Raw genomic sequence first — 19742 nt, 5'->3', positions numbered from 1 at the left:
TAACTTTATTAAAAAAAAAGAATAGCTATTTTATGTAACTTTGATGAACTAGCTGCATCTCTTGGCCTTTCATACTTTGACTGCAGAAAAGGTTAAGATGGTATTGAGAATGGATGGGTGGAAGAAAGTTTTCTTAAAGAACAAACTGCTTACTTAATTTTAAAAAATCAGCCCACAGGAAACTTGTGTCATTATCGGTTTCTTTTTAATTTTGGTTTTCAGAAGAGGGGTAGCAATTTTCAAACTAAAAACTTCTTCTTTTTTTTAAAAACTTTTTTAAGTACTACTGAAAGGTCACCACTCTATTATAGAATTTAAGACAGAAACTAATTTCTATAAAGCTTGCTGAAAGAAGCACAATTCTTCTAATGTCTCCCCCTTCAATATAAATCTGAATGTCATGTCTGAAATATTTATTTTGATGTGTCTCATTGTATTTATGTATTTGAAATGGTTCCACTTGATCAATGAGGTTATGATATCTTTTTGAGCTGTTTAAAGGACTGCTGTCATAGAACCTCTGGAATTCGTCATATTTCACTAGCTAAGCAATTCCAGTCTAGCTAATTAGTTGGGTAGTGGGCCTTGACAGTGATTTACACGATTTATCTGAAACACTGGAGAAGCAAAGTAAGAAACCCAACACTAACCCTTCGGTTTTCAGTGATGAACATAGTTTAAGCTTCTGGTTCTTCAGTGCATCCTGGGTGCATTTACATGTAGAGTTAACTACTTTTAATGAGATCGCTCAGAATCTTTTTTTGATACAGGATGTTAAATGAAATGGGAATTTATTTACCTTTTTCCCCAAACTTTTTCAAAACATTTTTTGCATTTTATAATTTGGCATAAAATTTTACCAAAAGAGTAACATTTTAGTTTTTATAATGTTTTCAGTCACATAGCTTCTTAATAAAAAAAATGTATGTGAAACTCAGCAACAACAAATACAACAAAAATGCATGCAAGACGCACACATTATGCCTTCATGTCAAACTCATCCAAACGACTATTACTTCATACAATTTCACATTAAAATTAAACAAAGAATGTTCAGTAAATGTGAAAGTTGAACAGAAACTTTCATTCTGTTTACAACGTGTGCTTTATTTGTCTTTGGCGTGTGCATGTGTGTTTCGTAGTTTGACGTGTTCCACATATTACCTTTGGTTGAACAAATCACTTTCTAAAGTGTTAGTGGTGGATTTAAAGGCTTGTCGTTCTTCCCTCTCTTTATTTGCACTAGGATCACGTATGGGTTAAAAACAATGTGAATCGTGAAGCCGGGGATTCTTGTGCCGCATGACTCCCCGATGGCAGCATTACGACATGTTGCCAGCTGGTTTTGACAGGGTGCCACCCAGACATCACAGTTCTGTCCTGTGTCTCTAACCCCAAGACACGCGCACACACACACACACACACACACACACACACACACACACACACACACACACACATTCGACACAATGCACACATATCCCCCTGAGGCCATCACTCACCCATCATCCTCTGATGCCTCATAGACCAATCAGGCTCTGTCTCACGAGACGCAGTGTCACACATTTAAGGATGCATGACAAAGTGCTCCTTGATTTCCCAGTGGCCACTGTCTGCAGCCTGCTCGTGCTTCTAACCACTTATGAACATGCGTACAGATGCATGCTCGCACCCTCAATGTGCCTAATGTGTGAGAGAAGATACGTGTCAGGGGGCATTACGTCAGTAGCAGGTGAGACGATTGGGGCGTCTGACCTGAAGGCACCTTCCTGTGTCCATTTTGAACATGTAAAAAAGGCAAGCAGAATTATGAGGTTTTTCTTAATTAGATGTACCAACATACAGAGTGGAGGCAGAGCAAAAAACAAAAAAAAAGTAATATATTTTTGCAAAAGTAACCTTTTCAACGCTAAAGCGGCCTTCCTGTGACTGATGCTAAGTGCAAAGTGGCAACAAGTCCTGTTGAGTGTGCCGTTTTAACTCATGTAAGCTCATAAACAGTCATCAGGCTTTTTTTCTTTTTTTTTCCTTTTCTTTTTTTAAACTAACCTTGATTTTGTTTAGGACCTGAGTACATTCAACAGCAGTAGGAAATCCACAACCCGCCAGCAAACCCCCTTACAGAAAGAATCTTCTCTTTGATTTTAACAGAAAAAAAAGCTCTATGGTTGACCTTTGTACTCTCTCGTTCCTCGACTGTGTTTTTCTTCTTCTTTTGTCTCGTTCTCTTACTTTTACTGTGCCTGTATATTGCTGTGAGCTAGGCAAAATTATGGGGCCTGTGTAGAATGCTGCAGAATGGTTTCACCATTAGAATAGAGATGGGGGGAAAAAAAGAGAAAACACTGGAGACATAGAGAATTAGAAATAGCAAAACTCCGTGTGAGTTGTATGTGTCCCAAAGTTACCTCTACATGACCCACAAAAACAGTGATTTCGGCTCAGGGAAGGAGAAAAAAAAAGCATTTTGTAGCCATTACTCAAGCCATTGCTGCTGTGCACTCATATAAAACAAGGCATACAGGGGTGGAGGTAAAGGCGAGAAAAGGTATAGCGCCAAAGCTCAATTGCAAACATAGCTTTTATGCTGGATGAAAGCCAAACTTCAATTGAGGAGAGCTTTCAGGGTCTTGTGTAGGGGTTGGCATTGAAGAAAGGCATACAGTAATGTTAGAAAGCCATTTGTGCCACACTTTTGCACAATTACAGCCTTTTCTCTAAAAGTGTGTTGTTTGTAATAGGTGACTGAGGCAACAATTGCACCCGAGTAGCTTTGAAGCCTAGTGCTCGGCAGTAGAGACGGGGTCCAATGCACTAAACATGCGACTCTGAAAGAGGGCATAATCCTCATAAACCAACAGCATGAATTAACGTTAAACTGGCATTGTGTGTGGCTTTCTGTGTTCATGAAAATATTGCACGTGAGAGTGTCTCTTGTTTTCAGATCTCGAGATGTGTGAAAGCGTACTTGTGTTTGCAGCTCAGCAAGGTTTGCGTTTTTCAAAATAAGACTCAACCCCCCCATCCCAACTAAGCTCTCTATCAATCACAACCAATTAGCATTTTCCACAGTGATACAGGCCACAATGGTTTGATGTACTGACACCAGCTGCTGTGACTTTACCATCATTCCTTAGGCAGCTCTATGAAACAGTAATTGTTTGTGACTCAAAGCCCATATTTTGCAAAAAGCCGGCACTGCCTCAGGTTTGTGCGAGATAAATCAGCCATAAATCAATTTACCAATCCGTGTATTCCAAGCTTGGCTTTTAGGTTTGTTTTGGTAATGGAGTAATCCTTTTTAATAGAAAATTCACACACCCACACTCGTCTTTTTAAAAGGAGAGTTTGATGGATTAGCTTTTCCGCTGAATTCCATGGATGACATCCTGGAGTGGAAATCCAGGTGTGGTGATCCTTTTATTTATTTCTTTGCCCCCACCGTTTCTTTTTTTTGTTGTTGTTGCTGTTGCTGGAGCTAGAAATTGGCAGCGGGGTGCGTAACATATAAAAAAAATAAATAAATCATCCGTGCATGAGAGACACAGACTCTCCGCACATATAGACGCAGGAAGCTTTCACTTGTTCAAATGTGTGCACGTCACATTTTTGCTCTTTGTTTTTCACTCGTCTTCTTCCGTTTCTGTCGGTTGTCCTTCATCTTAACATTTCATCTTCAGTCTGTAACCACAGATAGGGGTCTGCCATACATTCAGGTGCGCCTTAGACAAAGCAGACTGCAAGTGAAGTTACTGTGACCACATCTGTTTACCCAACCTTCTACGGCTAAAACGCCGACTATGGACGTTTGCTTCATTGCAAAGCGTGAAAGTGAAAAGTACCAGCAGCCATGTTCTGCCTGGTCTGAGGCGTGACGGGCTTGTCGAGGAGTGACATGAAGCACCTGGGTGGGAAGACGGGCCAGCCAAAACTAAAATGATTCACATGTTTTACGGCTGTTTGAATCAAACTATTTATGGTTTTGTCTTTTTTTTTCACTTTGGATTAGAGCCAACAAATAGCATAGAGATGGCTGAACTCATCCACAATGTTATCAACCTTTGTGTGAAGATTCATCAGTCAGAAATAGTAGGCCACTTTTTTCTAACTGTTTTTCTTTGTTTTTGTTTTTTTTTAAAAACGTTGAGTTGCCGTTTCTATAGTTAAAACAACAGCATTCAAATTAGAACAAATAAAAACAAAAAGGCTGCCTCTAGATTTCTGGTGCTGTCTTGGATTTTAAATGAACTCCAAACATTGTCCAAGCATGTCATGGTAAACAGATTAGAACATTGGAAGATGAAACCAGTGTTTCGGCTATAGGTGAGAACTCATCAAGCTTAAATTGTCCAATTTCTGTCGACAGACAAAGTCTTCGAGCTTCTGTTACATCTGTCCTGTTTCTGAAAGCTGACTTCAGAGTCTTAATTCAGGGTGCTAAGTTGCATCACTCACTTGCATGATAACAACACATATAGTTTAAAAGACATATACATGCATTCACATGCACCATAAACGTATGGGAGTCTCTGCAGACTTAACCGCCCGAGACACACAGCACTCAAAGGGCTGACACGGCCCGCCCACAGAGACACCTTTGCACACACCTTACTCCTGGGGAACATCTCCATTCTGAGGATTTATAGATCCTAATAGACATTCCTTGCAGTGCCCTGAATGAGGTGTCAGAATTGATGGCATGCAGACTTTTATTACCTAGTATGGTGTGTGTAATTAGGTTAAATAGATGGGGTTGGACACGCATGGTATAAGCTACATTTCTCACCCCGACTAAATTTATTGGCCACACTCCGCTCTCTGAGGTCTCCTCTAATGCACTCATTTGCATGGGGGCACATGTAACTGATGGGTGTGCTACTGTTACATCAAGCACTAAGCACAATGACGAGGGCTAACTCATGAATAGCCTGGTTTGGTGGTTGGCAGCGGCCTAGCTCACCAACTGCCTATTAGCTATGATATGAAAGCTTCTTGGCAAGTGTTAGATTGATACTTGACACTTCAGACAAAGCTCATTGTCATTATAATTACTATACGTTGGGTCTTAATTTCATGGTCGTCCATATTGCCAGCATGGTAGGGCTGTCTGTTGCTTACATCTTCAGTAACAGCTGCCCATTCAGACGGGGTATCTATCCGCCTTTCAGATTTTCAACAGTCTCAGGAATAACGACTTCATAATGACTATAATCATTGCAGATATAATTATTTTGCATCATCATTAGTACAATTAAATAGTATTTGGTAAGATAACATAACAGTTTTTGTTTCTTCCTCCAGATGTCTAATCGAGTATGTCTTCCATATAAAGTACTAGCAGAGCAATATATGTGCTATGACCTGTTCACTGAGTAGTCTTTTAAAAGAATCACTTTACACCAGTTGCTCTGTCATTTACTAAAGGGTCCGTCCCATCTGTCTGTTAAGCACAGCCTGATTATGAAGTGTATTTGATGAGGTTAGTTGATAATGAGCGGAAGCCGGCCAGCAATAATGACAGTGTCAAAGCTGAAACAGTAGCCTGCATTGGTGGATGTTACTGTTCATACTTTTTTTTTTTTGACCTTCACAGATTCCAGTGTTCCACCCCGAGCCCATTATTCGATTGAATCATTGGGAAGGCGTGTCTGCTTGTGTGTTCTCGCAAATATGATCTCATCCCCGAAGGTCTCTTCCCTCTACTTTAGGGGGAAACAAAAAAATAATCTCGCAAAGAGGGCTGTTCACATCGATGTGCACTCAAGCGCACATCCAGCCTCCAAGTCCAAGGCCAAGTGATTGGTTTGAAACAGTTGAACCGTTTCAGTCCATGCATACGGGAAATACGCAGGATTAGGGTAACATCCCCTTAACCCAGCTGCTCACCTGTGCAACAAGACAAACCCTCCACACAAAAGCAATTTGGCTATTTTCTCCATGCATTTAGTTTTCTTTTTCTGTCACTGCTTTTTTCCCCACTTCCTCTTTATCCACATACAACACTTCCTCTATTCATACACTTTCACTCTTTTTTTTTTTTTTATATATATATTCCAATCTTTCTTCATACTTACCAGTACATGCTCACCATTTTCTTCCTGCTCCACCCTACCCCCATACCCTCGAGGGTCGGAGACAGCATAGAGAGGGGTTTGCTCAAGACAGGGCCCATTGACAGGCTAGACTGGCAGTAACTTATTGTCTATTGATGGAGTGTGACAAATCATGTGGGAGCGCAGGGGTGCGTGGCAGTGAGAGCCAGGGTGTTGAGTACGTGAGCGTGCCTGCATGTGCACTTGCAACTTAGATGCATGTGTGTGTTTGTGTGCCTGCATGTGTCAATGCCTGAACGTGTGTTTGTGCATAAAGTCTTAGTGTGGGGCGGGCGGCATAGCCAGGACCCTTCACAGCTCATTTAGCCCAAATGGGGCCACCTGGGTGGTGAGGAGGGCTCAGCAGGACCGCTCTGGCATTCTGGAGCCCCGCTGACAGCCCCCTAATATAGGGGCTTTGTCGGCCTATTAATCAACACAGCCACTCTGACAAATCACCACAAGTATGACCTAATGAGCAGGGAAAGGAGGATGAGGTAAAGTGCAGAAGTAAGAGACATGATGGAGAAGGTAAAACAGTGGCTATATGAACAAAGCTGGACAGAGTGGGAAACTAATGGAAAGGAATTGAAAGGAAGTAGGTTGACATTACAACTGGCAGCTCGGGCTGTTGGGGTCAACCTGAGGTAATAAGAGGCGAATGCTAACCCAGTTGTCATCTGTAGCTAACTCTTTGAGTCCAAAACAAGCGAGCTGATATGTCGAATTGGAAGACGAAACCATATCGTTCAAACAGTGGTCTAGTAAGTTTGAGTGTAACAAACCAGCCCACCAATTTTCTGTTGCCGCCAAACAAATTAAACTATAAATTCCTTCAAGACAGTTCTTTTTTTTTTTTTTTTTGTTGCAGAGACTTCAGAGAAAATTAGAGGTGCGAAGACATTTGATTTTGAACACAAACAACATTGATGTATGTCTTCTTCTCCGGTTCCCACCCTGAGGTGAGCCGGCATCTAATCTCTCCACTACCAATCTCGAGTCCAAATCACATTAGGCGGGATCAGAGGTGAAACTGGAGCTTTTCAACAGCAGCCTGTTCTCACTAATGAACCCCCATGGCCATCCATTGCATATTACAGCCACGCTGAGTGAGGGCGAGAAAGTTTTTTTTTTTGCAATAATCATTATGTAATTGCACAATGGTTTCCATAGCCCTGACATTTTGAAAACTCGATAGCAATATCTTTATGCTTCTCCATGGGGAGTGTGTTTGGAAGGGCTGCACTATATATGATGGATGGTTTTCTAAGGCTAAACAATATACTTATTGTAATTATCTATGGAGGTGTCCATCTGAAGTTTGTACTGTAAACTAAATTAGTTTATCTGCTGTGAATTCTTGGCTGTAAACCCCCCACTGACTGTGTCCCATTGGTTGTTGGAGTAAATGTGACCTACCCGCGAAGTCGCTCTAACTTACTTTTGCCAACACTTTCATTAGCATAACTATTTCTTCCCCACACCTAATTTCTTCTAGAAATTCCTTATAAAGCCTCAATGAAAGTTTTGACTAAACTTATCTGTGCTAATTCATATTCAGCCCACCACTGAACACTTGAGTGAATATTCAGAAGCAGCATCCCTCTATTGACTTGTATCTGTCTGCTGTGCACCTCAGTGATATACTAAGCCTCTGCCTGTCTGGTCCATTGACTGGCCCAGGATGGAAGGGCAGCAGAGAGGATTCACAACTGCATGCTCCTCCCATCAATTACCTGGTTAGCTACCGCTTATGTGAAAACACTGGCTGTGTGACACAGTTAGCCTTGTGCACAGTTTGTTAGGTAGGCAAGGTAATTCCTTTCCGTTTTATGTTTACTGATATTCCTTGTTAGAGATCGATAGGGCTTTGCAAAATTTGTGTGGCCTTACATCAGGAGCATGAGCAAGTTCAGCTTTTATTGGAAACAAAATGCCAGAACTTCTGACATTAAATTCAGGATACAGCATCCTGATCTAAGTTAGTATACCATCCTTTTGTGTGTGTGACTTTACTCAATAAAATCCCACATAAGAACCTTTTTTTTTTCTTTTTTTTTAAAATCAGTACCAGCCTAAGTCTGTTTTTGTTTTCTTTATTGGTTGTTTATGAATTTGCTAATGTTTCTCGCTCCATTTACACGCTTCAACAATAGTTTTGCTTGCTGTACTTTGTTGAATAATCTTTCCAAATTCACTGATTAAAGAATCACATCTGGCTTATGATCCAGTCTGTGCAGGGCAATTGCTATACCACTCCCTTCAGCAGCTGCAGCTATACAACACATAATGCCCTGTGAATACAAAGCAATAAGAGCTGCAAATGAGTAGCTGGCGTGTGCTTCCTTTACATTTTGCATTGATAACTCAGTCAATGCATTTTTGTCTTTGCAATGTGCCGCATATTGCAAAAACATCCATACCATTAAATAGTTTTACAGATTTTCATGGTACAGCCACAAAGTCCAATGTACTATGAAAGTTCTTCCTGTGAAAGGCCAACACAAAAGAAAATATCACAAATATACCTCTTGGAAGTGTGGTCTGCTTCTCCTCCTCTCAGAATGCTAAATAAAATAAGCGTTGTGTGCACATACTTTATTATTAAATAAAAAGACACCTTGACAGAGAGCATTAATGAAAGAATCGACCTTGGGCCCGTGGTAACTCTAGAGGAGCTGCAGAGATCCACAGCTCAGGTGGTAAATTCTGTTCACATGGCAAATATTGTTCCCGCACTTTAAAAATTTGGCCATATGAAATACTGGAAAGAAACACGTCATTGTTGAAAGAAAGAAAAATCTGCCAAATGCCATTTAAAGAGAAAAAGCTTATATACGAGAGAAGCTCTTGTTGTGGGGATGTTTTTTTCCATCAAGGACATAAAAGCTAGTCAAGAATGAATGTATTTGAATGGAGTTGAATGCAGGCAGCTTAAGGGAAAGAACCATTAGAGACAAAATACTTAAGGCAGGAATCGGGGCATACCTTCCAGCAAGGTAAAAGCTGGAAACAGTCAGAAGTACATCAGTACAGCTCAGGTCAAATGTCTTCATAGGGCCTAGACATGCAAGCCAAGTTGAAACATACTCCAAGCAACTGTCAGCGATAGATGAAATAAAACAACAAATTGACTCAGCGATGCTGAATACAAATGCATCCTGCAGATTGGTTTGTTAAATTGTTTTCAAACCATCTATCATTCCTCTTCCGAAATTTGATTGTTCGATTATCTAATTTTGTCGATACAAGCTTTAAAGAACTGAGAGGAAATACCTGTGTAGTACGAATGCTAAACAGCAGAAGCTTCATGACAATCATGCGGATGAAGGCAAAGCAAAATCTAATCGGGATGTCATGCTTGCATTTGTTTTCCTGATAGGTAAGCCTACAAGCGGATTGTGAATCATGATGTTGCGCTGTTCCTTTCATAGACTTTGTCACTGTTTGTATTTTGTTTTGTAAGAAATGCAAAACTGCCAGAGGGCTGTGTGTAAGAGAGCAGACACACTGTGCTCTCCTGAGCTGACAATAGACCTTTACATCAAATCCCTACAAGGTGAGGCATAACTTAAAAAAAAAAGAAAAAAAGAAACATCTTTTCATCGCCCTCCTTATCTCTTCCACACTGCTGTTGGCAGTAAAAAGCAGAAAGAGAAACTGAAAGAGGGTGCATTATGATTTTATTATAAGGACATAGAAGGTAAAATAGGGCAGACACGATAAGGATCGGGAGATTAGGATGGAGCTGAACAATAAATTATGCAAAGTGTTTGAAAACACATACAGCTATAATTAAGTGGCATTTGATTTTAAATGAGTTGACAGCACGAATTTATTTATCTCCTTAACCCCCTAAAAATGCCATTAGCATGGTAGAAATTGAACTGTTTGAAATGGTAAAAGAACAAGGCCCTCATCTGATAGACAATAACAGAGCACCCCCAGCCATATACAACACACATGCATGTGCACGCCAATACACACGCGCACACACGTACACGCACACACGCACACCCACACACACACACCCCCACGCACACACACACACACACACAGAAAGGTAAGATCATTTCCACATGGACTAATCAGCTCATTGCAGGCACAGGCAACTGTAAAACCACAGGAGCCATAGCTAATAATGTCATTATGAATGGAGCCTTTACACTTACATTTACAGTATGGCCAACTGGTGGCTGTAAGTGATGAAAATTTGTCTGCAGTTTCAATCAAATATGTTTTGTTTTCTAATATAAAAATGGTTGCTTAGGAATTGCTTGGCAGGATTTGCTTTAAAGAAGAAAGAAACAGTATAATGTATTGTAGTGAAGGCAAAGAAATAAATGCACTGCCCCAGACAGAATCATGGCACAACGTACTTTAGCCAAACCCGAAGAAACAGGCAGGCAGTACAATATTTCTGTAAATGTGCAGGGCAAAAAACTAAATTTTCCAACCAGTATTTTAAAGTATTTCCAATAAGAATTGGACAATACTGGTCCAATTCACCAGTAAGTTTCAATTCTTAGCTGACAGCAGTGGCACCTGGTGTGGTCCTTGACTTGAATTCAGAGATGGTATTTCACACACCTCGGTCTTTTTTGTAACCATTCTCTGTTGAATCTGAGAGATAGTTTTGTGTAAAAATACAAGAAGATCAGCCTTTTCTGAAATATTCAGTTTAGCCCCTCTCTTTCTTACCGGTTCCTAGGGAGCTATTTTTGACAGTAAACCTCTAAAAATGTTTAAATAAAACAAAGTAATGTGTTTTACTGCTACATCTGCTTTAGTCAGTTTATGCTATTACTTGAACTGTTACAATATCAAAGTTAAATCAACCACACCAGGAATGTACCCAACAAAGCCAAGGCACAAATTTTCATGAGTAAAAAAAAAAAAAAAAAAAAAATGCTGAAATAGGAAGTTTATTTGTAGCGGCTTGAAAATTATAGACAGGTAGGCTGAAAAACTTAAGTTTTGTCACTTTTGCAGCTTCTCAAGCCTCACCACTCTTTAGCAGAGTTTCCACTTGATATATGCACACATGACAAAGAGAAAGTCTTGAATAAGTCATAGATTATTTCCTGCTAGCTCACTGAGGTGAAGTAACAACAAATAACTTTTTTCCTCCTCTGTAGGCTGTTCAGTGGGGAGCTTGGATGAGGGAATTCTTGTTCTCTGTGTTTGCGCTCGTGTGTGTGAGGAGGGCAAAATCTAAAGACTATCTGCATCGTCTTTGTTCATTAATTCATAGGTTATATTTTATGCATTTGGTGACAAGGTTTAAAGGAAGAGACCCAAATACAGACAGAAGGCACGGAGGCAGGTTGTGTGTTCTGGCAGGCTTTCATATTTGTTCTTTAAAGAAACCTGTGGATGTACAGATCACCTGGTGCCAACAGAGGGTGGAATGAAGAGTTGTGGTTTCACCGGGACTTTACAGGATGGTTGATGATTTGAGGAAAGGTGGTCCTCCTGTAGGCAGCATTTTAGCCGTGTGGATGCAAAACATCTACCATGGATCTATAATGTTTGCGTTACAATGCCAGGTTTATGTGGAAGTGTTTTGTACATTTTTAATTTCACATGTCTTCTGCGGTTCAATCTAAAAACAAATAAATCTAATTGGGGAAAAAGAACATAATAAAAAAAGTTGGTACTTCAAATCTGCCAGATTTTGAGGACAGTAGTGCATTGTCTTATTAGGGTGAGCCCACAGATTTTTGGGAAGATTTAATTCTGGACTTTGGCCAAACCATTTAAAGACTACAGGGCTGGTGAGATCGTTCTTTGGATTAATGTTTGGACTTACTTTGATGCTGCAAAGTTTGAACCCTTTTATATTCAGCTGTCTGAGACACCTGACGTTGTTGGATCAAAATTAAGCTGTTTTAATTTGACAAAAGCTGTTTTTAATTTGACAAAATTCCCAGTTCATTTTTTTTAAAGTATAGTATAAGGTGTTTGTCTCGTTTAAAACGGGGAAAGGGAAACGTTGCACATTTTTTTAAGTCATTGTCCTATTGTTGACATCATCCACTTCAGCTTTAGAAACATCTACAAAATTTGGAGCGTTGCAGGAATGTTGGTTTGGTAGCAGGTATTTGCCAATGTTAAATACCCGACTTACTTACTACACAACCAATCAGGCCAACATATTTTCAAAAAAGGATTTACATTTAAGATTTATGCCATGAAGTTTGGAGACATTTGTTGTTAAAAATCTACTTTTTCAAGTTGTTTATGTTCAACCTTATGAATAGATTTATATAGGAGGGCAGTTTTTGTTCCCTGATGGAAATATTTGTTTTGCCTCATGTGAAGGGAACTTGGGAAGTGGTGTCAGACAGGGAGGCATAGGACACAGCAGAGACTGTTGGCTTTCCTAACGAAGGGGCTCACTGTAATAATTTACTGTAGCTCAAGAAAGAAAAGTCTCCCCTTCTCTCCCTTTCACACACACGCACACACACACACACACACACACATCGAAGTGCCTGCACATGCCCACAGTTCTCAGTGTCACAACTTCTTCTGGGGTTGCTGTTTCAGTGAAAGATGGCAACCTGTTAAGCCAAGCTCCTAACAAGAGCCAAACAGTTGGGAGACTCGGAGGCAAGCAAAGAGAGAGGCAAGGTGGAGGGAGAGGTGGGTCAGGATGGAAGATAAAAGGAACAAAGAACTGTCAACCCTCTGGGACACAGAAACCTCAGTGCCTGCACTGCTGCACTGACCAGGAGACAGTGTGTGGACTTGGCAGGTGTTTGGATACTTGCTGTTGTCCTCATTTTTCCTGCATATAAAAATGCGTCCAAAAACAGCAGCTGTTCTAAATTGGACCTCACCTTGTCAAACACGAGCAGTGCCCCCTCACTCTTTTCTCCCCGAGCAAGATCTTAGCCTCAGAGCAACAGTGAGCATATCTGAGGAATGTCTCAAGCTGTGTCTTATAGACAAGTACTCACAGTCACACTGCGGTGGACAAGCAGCATAATGATGTCTGAAATAACAGAACAACCGCTATGACGTGCCATAGTAATTGCTACCCTCCTGTCCACAGTACAAATAAATGTTGAATCAGAAGGCAAACATATTAATATGGAAATGTCTACATTAATTTGGAGCATGGTCTAAATTATTCAGTAATTAAGCCACTGCAAATTTACACAAACTTTCCCCTGGATGACTAGAGAGAATAATTAGGAGCGAGAAGCAGCCAAGCAAAGGGATTTGAGATATTTGGTCACATGACATACACTCTGACGTCTTTAAAAGAAAAAGATCATTTAAAAAAAAAAAAGGTGTCTGCCTGAGACGAGGGGTTTTTGACCCACAAAACACACACTGTAATCCATCCACAGCCACAGCATACAGTGCCTCTGTAAAGTATTCAAACCCTTTCAATATTTTGTCGTCTCGTTACAGTTGCAAACTTAAAAGTTCAAATGTTTATATGTGGGGATAAATTACACAAATTAAAAGGAGAACTACAAACTGAACTTAATTGTTTATCTAAGCAGGATTTTTTGAAGGACTATTTTAGCATATTTTACACTGTGTGGAATGGCTGAGCTATAAAAGGAAACAAGCTTATTGCATGACAGGTTTGAATATGCAGATCATACTGGGGGAAAAAAGCATAAGAAAGAGTTACCCAAAAGGATAGCTTCTACTTCTGAAAACAACCACAATCCAGCATCATAAATGTTGATTAGTGTAATTTTTAATTAGTTTAATTGCAAAGTGAATTTGTCTGTCTTGGTAAATTACTCTCTGTATGGGTTGGTTATTAACTCACTTCTGCAGCCCATTTCAGTGCAAAATCTTTGAGTATTGTTAAAGAGTGTTGTCCGTAGAGCTGCACAACTTAGCAAAGCCTCAATATTCATTGCAATAACAATATCAATGGTAAAACAACACAATTAGCTAGGTCATTACATATGCTTCCGTGTTCTGCATATGTTATATTTAGCTAGCTAGATGAACTTTTACTGCTCTTGATTCCCACCCGTTATGTAGCATTTGGTGGCTGAGAAGATGCTAAACCTTAACTGAGAAAATGAATTGCTACTGATATTATAATAATATTCCTCAATGTTGTCATAGTTGTATGATTTCCCAAAATGTTTTCTGATGTTTTATATTCTCTTAGTCATTTCATTCTTATTCCTGTTCCATGCCTACTTTTACTTTGTAGATTAGTTATCCCTTCTTTAACTGATTTGGATTTATGACAGGCTAAAGTCTTCCTTACTACGTTCTAATCTGGACAGTCAATAACAACTTCCACAGTTAATAATTACAAGCCACTGAAATGTAAGTATTTGCCGATTCCGTCCAACAGACAGAAAAACTTCACGTACTCTACTGCTGCAACAGCACACACTGTACTGACTCTCTTGTACATCTTGAATTATGTCTTGAATTATGGGTCTTTTCCACTGTCTTATGAATCTGTGATATGTCTTACACCATCCAGTCAGATTTTTTTTAGATTACTTCAGTTAAAATATTGCAAAGTTAAAATGATTCCCCCCATTTCTACTTCTTTTTCTTTACATCTGTCTGTACTTGGACATTTCATTTGAGGATTTAAGAAAAAGCCGGCCTGTGCCTTCTGATTAGCTTATTATTGCTTGAACTTGGAGCCTGAGACCATGCTGCGTTTGAAGTCTTGTGTTCGTGTGAGTCCCTCTGTACATGCGCATGTGAGCATGCGTGCCTCAGAGGCTAGATGCATGTTTGTGCTCGAGCAAGAAAAAGCGTGTCAGTTTGTGTAACTGTGGATGTCCTTTCAAAGGGCCTTCACAGATCTGTCCGAGGCCCTTTGATCAGGCCATCTATGACTTGACTGCTCTTGACGGCCCTCGAGATGGGAGGATGTCTGCTTGGTGGGAGACAAGACCGGTTTGATATGGTTGAGAAAGCGTCTTTGACATGCACGCTCGCACATACACAAACATAAACATCAATGCACATGGTTAACACAATTGTGCAGATTCGTTCGTGTGATGCTTGAAGACCTTGGGGACAGGTTTACCAGTAGTTTAGCATGTGGGGAGAGTTCAGAAATAGATTCTGGTGGTGGTTACTAAAATTGCACACCATGAGTTGCAGACTCTGTGACTCATTGTCTGCTAATTTTCTGAAAAACCATATATAACATTTCCTCTTGGCAATCCCAACACATTTATATTTATTCTTTCAGCTTTTTTTTCTTCTGTCAGTGACATAACATCCACCCATCCAATCAATTATCTATTCAATCAACAACGTAGGCAATACGGTTTTGGCATACTATAGAAGATACAACATTTCCAGAAAACTACATTATGTTAAAGGGGCAATATTATGCAAAATATACTTTAATGAGTTATGATGTTGCACTGTTACTCCCTTGTCAACATACCTCTCCTATGGCAGCCATTCAGCTGTGCAAAACTCCTGGGTGGACCCAGCCCTACCTTCAAAGATGCAGCTCTTCCTCAGAGCTGCAATTTACAAGCTACCCCAGCTTTCACTTCACAGAGCACGATGAAATAAAAATTAACAAAATCTACCAAGACATGAGGAGGAGAGTTTAATATGGTTCATTCTTTGTGTCAATTTCCAGATACCTGAATGTTTTTATTAACAAATGTATTAAAACAAATGTATTAAAGTATAAGCAGGTTGGAAATGTCCAGAGATCAATACATTCAGGATGGACATAGGTTTTGTGTCCTGGGGATAAATATGTTTTGGTGCAAAATGTGTGCATCAATGGTGGAAAAGCAATACATAACAAATGCAGACATCTCCAAATTTGTGCCATAACTGATTTTGTGAAATGCTGAATGTCATAAATAAATCAGTCCATAAAAGTTGTTGTTTTTTCTAAAATGTAGTCACAAAAGCAGACCTATTCAAATATTTACTCAAAAAAAGCCATATTTGAATCAGATTAGTTTCAAGCTGTACAGACTCAGCTATTGTCATTCTTTCTTGTTTTGTAATGCAAACTCTGTTGGTCAGTCTATTTTGTGTGTATTGAATTTTTTGTCCCTCCATCATTTGACGTAGATTTGCTTTGATACTGCATATTTCTGTCCTGGCTGTGTTACCGAGTGTCCTGCAGCTTTTGAGCAGAACATCACTTTGTATTGAGATTATATTGAGATGGATCCCAGGTAGGGCCTAATACTGAGTGGCAACACCACGTCACCCGGACATACTGTAGATCTGATGCTGAGTTGATCTGACAATACAATGGATCAGTGTTGCAGCTAGTAAGTCAGAAGGTAGAGCATAATCCCTTCTGTCAAGTCTCTGTCTCGTCAATATTCAAATCCAGCCAGCTGTCCAATGGCTGTCAGTTACAATCTCCCTCTGGCTTATAGCCCCGCACAGGCACATACCCAAATTGAATTGGATGTTTGCTTCTCATTGGAAACCGAATCAAAAGAAATGACCTCCTGCCCTATATTGTGAACTCATCAGTTGTCTTGGATAAACTAAATTCTGATCCACAACATCCATTATTATCTAATTGCTCTTTTTTGTGGTTTTATTTTTTCCCCCTAACTTTTAATTTACATTTTTGAACTTACTTTGAAAAAATTTGTTGTGTAATCTTTAGAACCATATAACTAAATGCTAACTGAATTGTAATGAATTACTTAGTCTTATTCTGTTTAAACACACACTGACAATCTGTGCCCACATGTTGTACTTCCACATTTATCCGCTCTCACCTTTTGACTCATAATCAGACGCTCTGAGCTCTGATCTCACCACAGATCACCACAGAGTTTGGAAGACCAGTTCTGGTCAGGTTGTCGTAGCTGAGGAGGTTCATTTGTCTTTGCTTGCTCGCTGCTGTCAGAAAGCCGGATATTGTTATAGCTTTAAGCTGAGGCTTGACGTATTGTTTGTAATGTTTCTGGAGACGACGGAGTCAGTCTGAGTGTTCTTTCTGAGACGCCTTTTACGTGTTGTAGCCTTTTAGGCCGTGATGTAAATGACTGAGGAATTATTTAAATCTGAGAAAGTACTTTCAAATTCAACTGCAACACTAATTCAAAGTTTGATTGACAATCCAAAGGATGTCTGTAACATGGTGACAAATGTGTAATTCAAACATTTAAATGCCAGTGCTCACATCTATTGGCAACTATATTACAGATATGTAAAAAGCCTCAAGATGCCTCAGGAAAAAGCATCAGAAACATGAACATGTGAAGTAAAATCTTAGAATTGATAAGAATAGAATGATCTGGTCACAATCTGAACATTAAGCAGTGGAAACATAAAACTAGAGCTAAGAAGACACTAACGTCAGTTTACCAGTTTGGTCAATAATCACCTTAGATTTTTAGTAAAATTCTGATTGCCTTTGGCAGAAATGTGAGAGAAAATTCACAGAAATTGTTCACCAGACATAACTTTGACCTTGCTCAATGCCCAATCTCAGCTACCATACCTAAATTCTTAAAAAATAGAAAACCCGCTGGGTGAGCTGAACAGTGAAAGTGCAGAAGGGGCAACCCAGAATTCTCCATAATCTATCCAATGAATGTAGCCGGCTCTGTATTTCTCCACGTGTCCCCGTTGATATGTGCTTCTCTTCCCACTTCACTGTGCACTTCACTGACACATGTCGCCCTGGCATCCACGGAAAGGCCTGACCTTTGGAAAGTTTAGCGCTTTAAATATTTAGGCCTGGGTTATGATGGATTCTCCAGGCCCTGTGGCAATGTGCAAAGCCTCTGATTAGAGCTTGCTGTCAGAGTCATTTAGCAGAGCGTCTGGCTGTCGGTGGCGCTCTCTGTTTGACAGCCGCGCCTTTTTAAACAAACAGAGGTCCCGGTGGCAGAGCAGGCACTGCAGCCAGAGTGGTACAAACACCCCGACACTGAGAGAAACCACAGACAGCTGCTAAAGAAACCGCTGGCCACAGACTCGTGATCTAAGAGCTCTGTCTTTCTGCTCACTTGCACAGAGTTCGGTGCAAGCAGTACTTCTTTTACTTCTTAGAGTTTACATCTTCTCTTGTTCCTTGTTACTCAGAGAAACAGCTTTGTGGAGGTTTTATCTGCACTGTTTTATTGCTTGATCTCCGGCAAGATCTCGAATACATTTTCAAGCTAAAAGAAGCAGGAAGGATGCTGCCCATCTCATATCTGCAGCCTTCCTATGATTAGCACAGCTCACACTCTGAAACCGATGCGAACCAGCCCTTCTCATCTCACTCTGAGACAATCTCTCGTGGCATCAATCCTGTAAATATATGAGTCTTAATATGTGTGTCCTATTCTGTATTCAGAGGAAGAGCTAAGTCAGCAGCTCCAGTATTAATGCATGAGAAATGAGCAGAGCCCATAAGAATTAAAGGGTAAGACTCGCCTTATTAAGATGTAAATTCCGGGGAAAAAGTTGCCGAAATGAGAATACAGTGAAGTTACTGTCAACTTTAGCCTACTTATGCATTTCTAAGAGGCGTTGTTGTGTCATGATTGTTGAAATTAGATGCACATAACAAAGCGCCTTGTGTGTTTGGTTCAGCCACGAGATCAACCAGTCCCGGCAAATCAGCAACCTTTTACCTTACGCAACCATTTACAGTTTTGCCAACATTATCTAGTGACAGTTTACATCAACTATTGTGGTAATTCTATTTGTATGTAAGCAGATTTGTGTGTGTGTGTTCTCTTTATTTTTTTCCCCTCTCTCTCCACCTCTGTCTCACTCTCATTTCAAATTTGCACTTAACACCTTCCTAGGGAAAGACTTCTCATTCATCAACAGTGTTTGTCCCGGTGACAAGCAGGGTGCCTCCTGCATATCAATATCAGCTAAGACAATGCTGAGCATGTAACCTTCAGCTAAATGTCATTCTGCTTAATCCTATTTGAAAATTAAACATTGAAAAACCTTTACCGTACCTTCCTGTCTTCCTTCCGCTCTCCTCTCTCTCTTTTCCTCTTTCCCTCTTTTATTGGGTGCCATTCTTCTGGCTCTCTGTTCTCCCTCGTACAATTGCTACTCTCGTTCTGCATGCCGTGTGACATTTGTATTGTTCTGAATGTGGGAGTGTTTGAATCTCATAATGGTTATTCGGTAGAACTGATTTTATTCTTTGTCACTCACAAAAACATCAGGTGTAACTTCTTTTCAAGTTGTGTGATTTCCCTTTTTGTTCTTCAATCTTCTCATTCTGTGGATCGATGAGTTAGTCTCACCACTTGAACATTTATGCATCTTGTCATGTTACAGCCACCAACTCTTGGATTTTGGTATCAGACATACACAAAGTGGCACATAATTGTGACAAATGAAAATTTTAAAAGTGCAGTATGAGCTTATTTTCAGTCCACTTTTCTTCGACACCCGTAAATAAAGTCCATTGCCTTCAGATGACACCTTATAAGTAAACAGAGGGATGTAGGCTTAATATAAAAAGTGACCATTAGGGAACTAATAGCATCATAAACAAGAAACACAATGGACAGGGGTAAAGTTGTGGAGAATCTGCTTTTACATCTAGTCTTTCTTATGCCCATGACATACATAGTGAGGTAGTCACAGCCCTGCATTGGCTGATCTGTTTAGAAGTAAGTTGGTGTTTCAAGTTGAGGGAGTGACATGGTGATGGTTTGTTGGACTGCCAAG

General features: G+C 40.0%; 1 protein-coding gene across 2 annotated transcripts in view; it reads left to right on the top strand.

Moving 5' to 3' along the window:
• Positions 1–19742, top strand: part of kiaa0825 (KIAA0825 ortholog) — a 105284-nt gene that overhangs the window by 82086 nt on the left and 3456 nt on the right. The window contains exon 17 of one of the 2 annotated variants that reach the window (XR_001776896.1): positions 6964–7054. The exons of the other annotated variant lie outside the window; for it this stretch is intronic. The gene's annotated coding sequence lies outside the window, so the exon portion shown is untranslated. The remainder of the gene's footprint in view (positions 1–6963; positions 7055–19742) is intronic. 2 annotated transcript variants of the gene reach the window in all.

This window comes from Poecilia reticulata, linkage group LG9 (genome assembly GCF_000633615.1).
Source record: "Poecilia reticulata strain Guanapo linkage group LG9, Guppy_female_1.0+MT, whole genome shotgun sequence".
Lineage (NCBI taxonomy): Eukaryota > Metazoa > Chordata > Actinopteri > Cyprinodontiformes > Poeciliidae > Poecilia > Poecilia reticulata.
This window is presented reverse-complemented; position numbering and strand designations above follow the sequence as displayed.